We start from the raw sequence: 12,599 nt of genomic DNA on the forward strand, positions 1-12,599 counted from the left end.
TGGAGGGAGAAAATATTGCCACTGCTATTCAGCAATGCTAAAAAAAAGTAAACAATTTTTGTGGAGGTGTGCTGCAGAGAAACACAGAGGAAAGTTTTAGAAAACAATCTGGTGCAAATACGTATCACATAGGAAGTAATTTTTCTACTATAAATGAGGTCCAGTTTCATCATTTGATCCTTTGACCTTCACTTTTCTAAGAACTTTTCAAACCCCATCTAAGATAAGGCTCTTCAAAAAATCTTTGCTAGACTAATTTTTTCTTATTTTCTTTTAAAATCTATCTCTTAAAATCTATACCTGTGTGTCTTTTAGCTTAAAGTCCCTTTTGGACTGTTTAATTTGCCCGGTAAATGACCAGATAGGAATACTATCCTTCCTGTCCTGGTCTTCCTAGAGTAAGAAATCAGGTTGTTCAGTCCTGCTGCATCAGAACATTATCTTGCTGGTTTTGTAGCCCATTTCTTGGGCTGTTCTGGTTGGAAGTACTCTTTCCAACATGTTTGGCATTGTCCATAGTATTTCAAAGGAGGAGCTCTCAAAGGGGCATTTACAAGGAAAATTAATCTTCCTTTACTCTTCTGAGTATACATCACCTGATGTGTTTACTCTTTTTATGGCTGATGATTTGCAGACATCCCTACAAATATACTTCTCCCTACATAGTTCCTCCATCTGACAACCTCACAGTTTATAGCAGAAAGTCTTGTTATTAGTCCCAAAGCTTCTGACCTTGCACTTGCCTATTCAATTTTGTCCCATTTCTATTACCCTTCCAGATAATCCAGCCACTGCTATGTGAACCCCAATCCTCCATCCAGACATTCAGGTCTCAGGGAATTTATTTGTTCATTTTTATATTTTTGTGCCAGTCATTAATACTAGTATTAAGTGAGATTGCCCTCAACCCCAGTCTTTGAGGGGTTTTTCATTATTAACCTGCTTGAAGTGTAACAGTTCCCTTCCTGCCACATGCTCCTCTAACAGGCTGTAGCTAAGGGGAGGGGAAGCCTGCCCTGGCCCCTGTGACCCCAAAAGCAGCTGCCTTTGGGGCACAGGGCAGGCAGCTCTTTCCCAAAGCCTGTGGAGGAGAGGCTGCTGGAGCAGAGCTGACAAGTTCACATGCAGAGTTCTGCCTCTGCAGCCAGGAGAGGCAGAGAGACACAGACAGCCTTTGGGGATGGCAGAGATATATATGAAAGGGCACCAAGAAAGGCCTTGGAGAATTTGCTTTGACCCACGAAATGAGCAGGTGTTGCTCAGCTGAAAGCCTGTCTGGAGGAAAGGGCCTGCCCTGCAAGGGCACAGAGGTGGAGGAAGAGATTCATTTGCAGTCCCTCCTGCTTTCACTCTTTTACCCAGCAGAGAGAACAGATATTTCTTCTGTTAATAGTGTTTACTGCTCCAGCTGGCATCCTAACAAAATCGACTTTCTGAGATGCTGAGGTACTCAACTCAGGCAATAGATCTCATCACTTAATCCTAAAACCTCATGTTGATTTGAGGTCTGCTAGAGTTACAAAAAATTAAAAGATAAAGAAAAAATAGAAAGCTGAGCAGTAACCTTCCTTTCACCAGACAGTACAACATAAGGCATTGTACTAAATCTGACTAAAGGTGTTTTAACAACACAGTGCTTACATAGCCTTGCAGTGCCAAATGCGTGAGTTAATGGGTTGAATTTGTTAATTTATTAATGATTGCACACATTTTGTCATTTGGAAGAATAAATTACTCAGTATAACATTACATACTAATGATACCATTTTCTGTGTGGTCAGAAATGATGTAGAGAGACAGTATGCTAAACACCACATGTCATGGGCAATAATTGCTATGAGTAAAGTGTGTTTTCTTTTGTTACAACACTCATGAACTTGTCAAAGTTGAGATACCATGCTGATGCCTATGTTGATACTTACCACTTTGCATGTTCACAGCCCTCTGCAAACATTAATGAACCAATACAAACAGTCATTTTCATAATGTGGCTTAATATAATAAGGCATTGTGAACCTTGCTTTGCCTCTGTATGCACAGGGGATTGTAATTTACACTCCTTTCCATGTGCAGTGAAGGCTATACCCGTCATCTACCCTCTCGCAATCATCCTTTTCCTGTGCAGTTCCCACTGAAGGGGGGAACAGGGCTCCAAAGAGCCTGGGCCATAATTTGTTTGGCTCTCTTCCAGCTTTCTAGATGGTACCAGTTTGCTCCAGGCTTCCTCTGTGCTATATCATTGCAAATCCCTTTTTGAGGGTTGTAGTTTTCCCCACATCTGGAGTTACCTCTCTCATTGCACTGCCAGAAATAAAAGCCCACCTACATTTCTAAAGTGTGTCTGCTACATTGTCTTACACATTTGTCAGTAAGAAAGCACTGCCTGCCTTGTCCTTTTTTTAAAAATTCTACAGTGTTAGATACCCTTTTGCTTCAAGCTAGAAGTACGTACATCTATTTTGGCAGCATGATTTCAAAGAGCTCTATTTGAGATATTAAATGTGCGCTCTCAGGACTTGAAAGAGCCAGAGAAGTAAATTAGCAGAATAGCATGAAGTCAAGTGAAGTACTGAAGGGCTCCAGATAGTTTAGGATTACAGCAGAAAGCATAATATGAGAGCCAGCTCTCCCCATTATTGAAAATGTACTTGGAGAGAGCTGAGAAGATACCTGGCTCCTACCAGCTGGTGCTAACTCCCACAGCACTGAATGCAAGCTGAAGTAATCTTTATTGGTGGTATCTCTGGGTGATACCCACCTGTGAGCCGGGATTTACCTTTGTAGCCAAACTGGCCATGTCCTGTGAAACCACAGTGTTTATTGACTCCATAGCAAGTCCAGGCTCTTTTGTCTCCAGGAATGGTTAGCTTCTTGCCTGAAGGGTTAAGGTGAAAGGGGTGTGTGGGTGTCAATGGTGTTGTGCTGGTAGTGGACTACAGAGTTCCATGCTTGCTAAAATGTGATTAATTGAGCAGAAATAATTCAAGTCTCTCTCCTGCAGATTGTTGAGGGGAGACGTGCACCTGACAGCTGATACAGTTAAGCATTTGCAGGTGCTTCTTAAAGGTGCATATCCTCTGTGCTTCTTGAAGAGCAAACAGGACTTGAAATATTCGTGTTGCTCAGTGCAGATGGCTGTTTTTTAGTCTCATCATTCATCATTGCTCAGCAAACACCTGTGTTCATACATTGCATGATAAATACTGCAAAATGAATTGTGATTTTTATATTCTTTGAATATGACTCTGACTCACAGCCACACAATAAGATGCACAACAGCCATGCTGTCTTACCTGTTAATTTTGTATTGGAGAATGATGGTTGAACCCAGTTATTTCAGGACATGTGACATTTCTTTACTTAATAGACCCTGTACCAGCAGGGGATTGTGCTCTGTTGGGCTAGACTTAGGCATGCCAAAATGATGTCTGTGAAGAGACTCCCTGTAATGCTACTTAAATTTATTGATTTAATGGACAAAAGTAGGTCTTTAATTTGTTTTATCCTCTAGCTTTGAAAGCATCAACTTTAAGGAGTCTCATTCATATTGATAGCTGCAGTGGTGAGCTCAAAAACTGAATGTAGGGTCAGACTAGAACTCCATGGGTCAGAGGTACAAAAAAAGAGAGAAAAACCTAAATTATTCTTATCTTTCTCCAGATCTACTTGGATGAATAACTACTTTCAAAACAGATCTTAAGAAGTTGACCAAAAACCTTCAGCAAATGAAAACATTATCTTTATTGCTGCAGTTAGGAAAAATGAGGATAAACTTAAATTGCAGCACTGGCTTAAATCTTGCAAAGTAGGGGAAATGAGTAGTACCTTATCTATAATAACTGTGCATCAGTCTTAAGAAACTGTCTGGTCAAGTCACTAAAATAAAAAACTCTAGAATAACTTAAGTTGGAAGAGACCTCCAAGAGGTCATCTAGTACAGTTCAAAGCAGATCTGATTAGATCAGGTTTCTGTGTCCACTCACATCTTGACTACCTCCAAGGAGGGAGATCTGCAACTCCTCTGGGTAAGCTGTTTCAGTATTTGACCACCTTGTCTTAAAAAAACCTTGATTGACAGAACTGTATTGCAGTGGCTGGGGACAACTAACAAGAACTGCTCATGGAGCATGAGCCAGCATTCCCAGAGATTTCCACCTGTCTGGAAATGACTGACCAGTATGTGCAGCATCAACGACCACCACCAGCCACTAGTGACATGCTGACAAAAAAAGGCAAATGCATTCTTGAAAGTTATCGGCTCAGGAATTTCCAGAGGTGGTTTTCAAATGTAGCTCCACTTCTGCTAGAGATGAAATTGAAGTGGAGCAGGTACAAAGCAGGGCTGTGAAAATGATTATGGAGAATAGGGAGGAGCAAAAGAGTTTGGTTGTTCAGAGAAGTCAAGTGAAGACTTTGAAAGGCATCATAGTGCTCTCTATAACTTCATTACCACTAATAGGTGTAATGGGAAAGAATAAATGAAGACTGTTAATTAGAAAAATCTTTTAAACAAGAATGTGGTGAGGCCTTGGAGCAGCCTTCAGAAGGAGCAGTTGTAAAAACACATGAAACAGAAACAAAGCCAAACTGACTTTGACATGGGGGTCAGCAGGGGCAGCCTTTTGCTCAATACACCATTTGTGTTTTTCAGGGTAGACAATGTGCTCAGGAGTAATTTGCCTGGCATTTCAGTACATCTGGCAGCATTTTGGTTGCTCCTGTCGTGCCCTGTTATTTCCTGAGCACATGGGCAGGAGTAACAGCATGTCTGCAATTTGCTTGGCAAATCCCAGGTGCTCCCCAGTGCCTGCACCTTGCAGACATGTGGAAAGGCTTGACACATCATGTAAAGGTCACAGGGAACCCACATTAGACCAGGGACATTGCTGATGTTTCAGTGTTTCAGGGGCATCATCTTTGTGTGTGCATTTCTGCTGAGGAAGTCCAAGATAAAAATATGTCAGCCCATAAGAGAGACATTTGTGAAAGAGAAAGAATGATGTGTGCTCAGTGTGTATGCTGGGTCCCTGTGCATTCCAGCTCAGAGTATTTTTCCATAGCTAAACAAAAACAGCCATTTCCTTAGAATAGTAGCTGATTGTTTTTCAATTGTATGATTTATTTGGCATTATTTTATGCCCTTAGAAGCAATTTAAGCCAAATTATGCAATTGAAAGCTCAGCTAGTGCTTTTTAATCCACTTAAGTGTTTTGTTTTGGATAGCCTGTTGGCAAAGCAAACTAAAGTGAATTCCATCTAAAAGTTGCTTCTAGTATTTGTGATTATGAAGTCATGACTTGAAATTCTCCACAGTTGCTACATTTCTATATTTTATATTTAACTTTAAGACTGTTATGTATTTAGTGACCATAAATGGAATACAGTAATATGAGAGAATTGATGGAACAGATATTTCACTGGAAAATAACAGATTAGTGTTAAATGTATTTGTAACAGTGAGAGGGCTTAGGCAGAATGCAGAAATATCAATAAACAAATAGTGAGAGGCAAGGAATAACATTTGAATTCAAAATAAGGAAAAGAATGGACATATTAAAAGCTATTTAAGAGGAAAGTATGAAGGAATTTATCAAAAGAATAGTTTCTATTCCAAGATTTAAAATTCAAAAAGAGAGAGCAGAAAACTGCGATGCTGATGAGAGATGGAATGATCAATGGTTTGGAAAGCCACTTGCAGCTCAAAAAGGGGATGTCTGCCAGATATTTGCATCAAGGTCAGTCACTGGCAGTGACTGCAGTGTCTCTAAGTTTTTAGACCAAAAAAGTCTTTGAACTAGATGGATCCATATTTACACTGAATTCATGGAGCTGCAGACTAAGTTGAATGAGCCCCCACTGTGTTGGTTTAGATGAGGTTTTGCCTAGCAAAGCTCAGCATTGCTGTATTTTGTGTCACGGGGAGTTTTTATTAATGTCCAAAGCTAAAAATAACAGTATATCTACTGCATTTCAAATGTCACCTTTTAGCACAAGCCCAGACTTTCAACCCTGCTGACCACTGAGCTTCTGAGATTATTTGTTGGGATGATTGACTTTATCCAAAGCCTAGATTCGATAAACAGGCAAATTTGCCAGCTTCTGGAACAAAACTTTCATCAATTTCTTGTAGTGCATAATTGTATATATGATCACAGCTATTATTATGTCTGTTTTTAAGTAGTTTCTGTGCTGGTAACGTGAATGAGTGTTTGATGTGTGGAGAAAGGAGTGTTTTTGAACATCTGGAGCTTTTCCATCGCCATACTGAGAAAAACTGAAAGCAAGTGAGCAACCATGCTGCAGTTTTCATGTACCAGCTTTCATCCTGACACCAATACCTTTCAACTATTTCACCAATACTTCTCCCTCTGAGGGAAATAACTTGTTTATAGGGAAGAGATGCAGATTATTTAAAACTAATCAACTGAATTTGTATATTCAGTAATAATTGTTGCAACCCACCTGAGAACTTATCCAGATTAAGTCAGATCTGTAAGAGAAATCAACATGTTACATAAAGATCTATTGGCAGGAGAAATTTCCCTATCCAGGCTTTTGAATCTACAAAATCTACAGTCCTTGGTCCAGCAAAACTTAATGATTGTTTGAGTAAGAATTCCAAGAGTATGGGATGATTGTTCGAGTAAGAATTTTCCCCATAACTTCAAGAAATGTTAGGTTTTTTGGAAAATAAATGAAGTGCATTGTTACGGTGAGTGTTGGAGTATAATGAGACACCAAGATATACATTTAATTTAAAAACAATTTTTTAATGCTACTGATTCCAAAAATCATTAGGCCTATTTTTATCCATTACCAATACTTGCATAACTTGTTCACGTTTTATGAATGTAGAAAATGATGTGAATAATGTTCTTTGGTTAGAAATAAAGTTCCGATTCATACCAGAATACTAACTTTGTGAATGCAAGTTCATTAAAATTTCTTTTTTAGAAATGACTTAATGATTTTGTGATTATTATTTCTGAAAAATTATTTTTTAAGATATAGCTGTAGAATGGAATTAAATATCTTTGAGTTCAAAGAAGTCTGCTTAAAAATGCTTTTTTTTGAGCACCAAAAACTTGATCCAAATGTTGGGTTCAACATGCTTGTGATTAGGTCAATGCGTAATGTCTTTGAAGTTACACCTTAAATGCCTTTGAAAGCTGGACCACTATTTTTAGGAAGTGAATAAAACTTTTTAGGCAATAGATTTTATTAATGTGTATTAAAGTTAAATTTGGCCAAGTAGGTCAGTTATAGTACATATATAGTGGTGGGGCAGAGTGTGTTTGGGAAGCAGAAATACAGTTCTATCAGGGAAATAACATATGCACTGCAGAAATATATACTAAACCAGAATTTAACATTGAAGTATTTGTATTTGTTGTCCAAAGAAATAAATCCTTTTATCTGAGCATAGGTGGAAGAAACCAGCTGATGGGATCTCTCCTGGGCTCAAAGGAGAGTGTTAGTTTTAATAAGAAATTTTTGGTAAAGCCCAAATATTGCAGATTTCTATTAGGATTACAATAGAAGACAGTAGGAATTTTGAAGGAGAGCTATAGGGATGCTCCTTACCCTTTTTAGGGGAAGTTTTTCTACAGATATCAATTATCACGCAAACAGAAATGTCTCTTCCTTTTTGGTCCCAGTGGGCATTGACATTGTTGGTGTGAATAGTATGTATGTGTGAAAATCTGGAAGCTGGAGACGTTCCTTGGTGAGTTTAGAAATCTGTAGCTGTTTGGGGTTTGCCATGGCTGTGCAAAATGTGAGTGAAGTAATTTCCTACGAGTAACAAATGAATCACAGCCTGTTCACTGGAAACACATCCTTATATCTCGTAGCCTCTCTCATCTATGCCAGATATTTATATGATGAGTTGGCCATTTGATCAATTAATGGCTTCAAAAAGCAAACCAAGAACACCTACAGTTTTTGTGTTGTTTTCCCCTTCCTTCCAAACCCAGTAAAACCAACTTTTCCTGAGGTTGGCAAAGGCTTTTCAACAACCCTTTATAAATCATTGAAAGTGTTATATTTCTCCTTCCTGGAGAAAAAATGTGCATGGTAGCATTCAAGCCAGTAGTTTTAAGTGATCCTCAGGGGCATGGCATCAGATTGCACTGTGGGTGCTATTCTACTGTCATCATATGAAGGCAGCAACTGTTACATCAATGGAATTTTTGGAATGGGAAATTCTTGAGGCCAAATCCTTGCCTTGTTTCTGTGGCCAGCTTGAAGCAGGACTTGTCCAATGTGCAGGGATGAAGAACGGGGCGTGAAGTGCTATGAAAATGCAGGTCTGGGAAGGTTGCAGAGCCAAACCATGTGTACTTAATTGCTTGTCCTGAGTAAGAGCAGATGCAGAAGTGCCAGTCAGCTTTTTGTTGGAGAAGTTGTGTAAAATTTGAAGTGTCTTGGTTCTTCCTTAAAGCAGTGCACTCTGGGTGAGAATTATTATTGCAAGCAGCATGTGAGGACAGACCTGTGCAAACACTGGAGCTGGATCTCCTGGGAAATTACGTTTGCTCCCAGAGTTGACTTTAGTTGGAGAAGCTTTTCTTAGCCACTTTTCCTTCCCTCCAACTGGTTTGCAAGTTCAGATTTTTCCAGATTCTTGAAGTCTCAAGCAGTGCTTATCACTCCCTATCACCGGGGTGGCAGACCTGTGTGTCTGTGCCACTCAGAGCTTTGACTGTCACTTGCTGTCTCTTTTCTTGGGCTTTCCCAGGGTTCACTCCTGCAGGAGTGGGCACTGGTGTCACTCTGTGCCCCTGGAGCCTGAGGCCTTGGGAAGCTGTTTGCCCATGTTTGGTGTTGGGGACAGACTTGTCTCAGGGCAGCAAGGCTGAACTCCTCAGGGCACATTTCTATTTCTCATGCTAAAATGTGTTTCTGAATACTAATTATCATTTACAAATAATTTTAATGTCTGCTTAGGAACTTAGCTAAAGGGGAGGAAAAGAATTATGGTAATAGTTTCAAAAGACCACAAAGGCCACATTTTTTAGCAAAGCATTTGGCTTGCTTTACATTAAACATGCCCTCAAGTTCCATATTTATTTTTAATATATTACTCCTACATCATCTCTTCCTCCATAGTGTTTTTCCCTTGCTGAATAACATCCACTCAGCTTTCCTTAACCTAAACAGAGCTGTCAATCTTAAAGTTTAAATTGGCATCATCCTTTCTCAGCCCCAGCTGCCCTTGGCTTTCCTCAAGTTTTTGTCAGTGTGATCAAAGTATAGTGCACTTGCACCCACATATTTTAAAATCTGTACTGGGTTTGTTTCTTTTGGATAGTACCCAGTGTATCACAATGGTCAAAATTGTTTCTGGCATCCATGGAGATAATTATAACATGTCATAATGTTGTGAATAGTGTATTGTATTAATATCCTTACATCAAATGGGGAATTCAAGATATGAAAAGTAACTGTTCCTGATAGTCAGGAGTCTAAAGATTGTTTTTTCTATGCTCTCTAGCATGGTTGATTAGCAAATTTGGCTTAAAAGAAGAATATACCTATGAAACTTTTCTGGATTCATCTTGACTGTACATGAGACCTGTTTCAAATTTTGAGCTGAGATGAAGTGCATTTAACAATGGTTATGGTATGATCAGTGGCAAAATTACTAGAGAGAATTCCTGCCATTTTTAAGGTTCCACTTCTGTTTCTTCTGCCTTCATCCCTGATTTTATTTACTTATTTTTCTTCCCAAAATAAATATTTTGATTTTGACAAGTTTTATTGTTCAAATTTATATTTTATTTTAAATCTTCAAAGCAAAAGATATTGTCATGTTGGATTATAATAGATGATACTTTTAAATGAACTTGTCAGACTCTGTTATGGAAGCTGACAGGACCCCAATATGGATTTAGAATTTGGACATCATGTATATGTAGTAAAAGCATGAATTTGATACGGTATGGATTATGTATTTAAAAAATTGTCATATTCATAGACATTTTATGATTTAAGGGATAAATGACATGTATTTGGTATAATAATGTCAAAGATGCTGCATACCAAAGAGGATGCAGAAAATTTCCTGCAAAATAGGGGTTTGAATGAGCAAGCTGTTAACTCTAGTCACTTCAGACCTTTGTATCTCCAAGTACCGTAATAGTAATATTTCTGCTATAAAAAAATGCAGTGTGGGACGATAATACATACCAAAAACTGTTTAATCAAAATATTTTATCAATTAAACATGGGTTGTTCCCATATTGAACTTCTTGTTTGAAATTTATATTTCAAAGAATCCTAAAATCAAGAATTGATCTAACTTTTTACACTCCCAGTAAAGGAAGTTGGAGTAGATGATGTCCAGAGGCTCCTTCTAACCAATAGTTCTATCATTGTTTGATTAAAGATACTGCTGTTAATAACTTGTAAGCTTGCCATTTTGTCACCTTTCATAGAGAGATAGTAACAGATGCTTATGGTTTAATAGATGTTTATAGTTTTCAGAAGAAAAGTTTTTTAGAAGAAAAATGAGGCCAAGACACGGCAATGTCAAATGCAGTAACAGGCCTATTCTTACTCAACTCTCAGTGAGCGTGTACTGGCCTTGGTGAGTTTGCTAATAAATTCATTTAAATTGTGAAATTCTGTGTGAGATAAACAATATTGGTTCATGGTTCCTGTGAAGTTGGTCTGGAAAACAAATATGCTGGAGACAGTATCCCATAAACAGTTTGTATCCCATGTTACAGATGCTCATCTTAGGTGAGACAGAAGCAGTTCTGAGAGTCAGAGCAAGCAAGTTTTAGTTGTGGCACTTTTCCCTTCACCTTGGGGGACAGTGACATTCAAGTCATAAAGTGCTTTTGCTGAGACTGAGCTTTCCTCTTACATCATCAATATTCCAGGTGGAGTTCTAAAATTATTTTTTTTCCTGGATCCTTGGGTTCCCCCCACCCTTTCATCTAACTCTGCTATTCAAAAAAAAAGGGATGATCATCAAGCCACCTAAATTATATCCACTCTCCTATGTAGTTTATTGTGCTGTGAAGTAACTCTCTGTTTGTTTGACTTGTTTTGCAGGTAAGTAGCACAAGCACCCAATAGTCAACAATTTACGGTAAGTATGTTTTGTAATTAGGAAAACTAACATTGAATTCCTGTTTTTTTCTTTAAAGGGAATAAACAAAGTAGGGGGTTAGTCATGCAATAACATTTGTTTCAGATGCTAGTCAGAATGTTTGCAGATGTCATTGGGTTTACATTTTTTTCCTCAAAGTGTTATTCATCTGTTGCAGGAAGAAATAAATATAAATACTCAAGGCAATATTTCAAGGAAGTTGAGCAAACAGTATTTACTTTAAACACAATAAACAAATGAGAGTTTCTTTTTTATTCTCAACTCCTTTCAGTTATAGTAATCTTAGAAGTTGTTTAAAATGAATGGAAATCACACAAATGCTGTGTGTAAACGTTGGTGTCCCTATGACTTTTTTACTACAGTATAACTAAGACTCTTCAGCTTATCCAGTCTTTGACTTAATAAAAATATTATTAACACTGAGTTATTATCTGTCTAGTATAATTAATAGATCTCAGTGTGCTTTCTAAAATATGTTAGTGTCATCTTTCTTCCCCTTCAGCTGGGGAAATATGAACAGAAAGGTTGCAAGGGACTTCTGGAGATCACACAGTCAAAGCCAAGAATGGTGAAGAGACCCTATTAGAAGCATATGGTGAAAAGATAGATCTTGGGTCACTATCAGGGCTCTGACAGGGCTTGCCATCCTCTGTGGTGCTCAGTTGTTATAAAATAAATCTGTTTTTCCTAGTGTACATCACTGCTCCCAATAATTTAAAGTCTTAATATGGTACTCAGTTGTTATCCAAGCAAACTTTAAAATTCAAATGTTAATTTTTAGCTTTTTTAACTTCCCAGCCTATCTAGAGGCAGTTGTTATACTGTTAATATACTGTGAAAGGTGTTACAGCTTTGCACTGCAGTGTTGGGAATTTAATAAGTGTACATGGCACATTTTTTCTTGTGGCAAGACTGATGACTCTCAGCACTTGACATTGATGCTGTTTGAGCATTTGATCCTCTTAGAAAGTGATTGTGTTTTCCTCCCTGTAGTTTTAACTTGGTAGAACATTTTTCTTGTTGCTGCTCAATTCCATAGAATTCTTATTTGGTGTGGGTTTTTTTTGTTTGTTTCTTTTTTCTTTTTGTTTGTCCTTTTTTTTTTTTCAATAACATTTGTTCCTTTCTTCCCTTCACAGGTACTAGTCTTGGGGACAATTTTATTTTGAATTCAGATTGTTCTCTTTAACTGATCACACAACTCACTCATCCTTAGTCATGGAGGATTTTTCTTTCAACTTTGCTGTACATTGACAGCACCTGTAAGTTTATGTAGATCTAGTCTACATTTTTTTTAAATCTAGTAATTCAGTTGTGTTTATTATACCTGTGCCCTAATTATCTGATCTTCTTTGACTGTGCTTTCTCATTTTCCCATGGCATCTTCTCCAGAAGTTTACTTGTGCCGCCTGATTTCTGTCAACTTTTGTAAACTGTTCTGCCAGAGGATTATTGCTCTACATCAACTATCACTTTT

The 12,599-nt window shown here is 38.0% G+C and overlaps 1 protein-coding gene across 1 annotated transcript in view; it reads left to right on the top strand.

Moving 5' to 3' along the window:
• The window catches only part of SMYD3 (SET and MYND domain containing 3), a 383,240-nt gene that overhangs the window by 188,390 nt on the left and 182,251 nt on the right, over positions 1-12,599 (top strand). The window lies entirely within an intron of this gene.

The sequence above is a fragment of the Onychostruthus taczanowskii genome, unplaced genomic scaffold (genome assembly GCF_017590055.1).
Source record: "Onychostruthus taczanowskii isolate IOZ18803 unplaced genomic scaffold, ASM1759005v1 scaffold21, whole genome shotgun sequence".
Lineage (NCBI taxonomy): Eukaryota > Metazoa > Chordata > Aves > Passeriformes > Passeridae > Onychostruthus > Onychostruthus taczanowskii.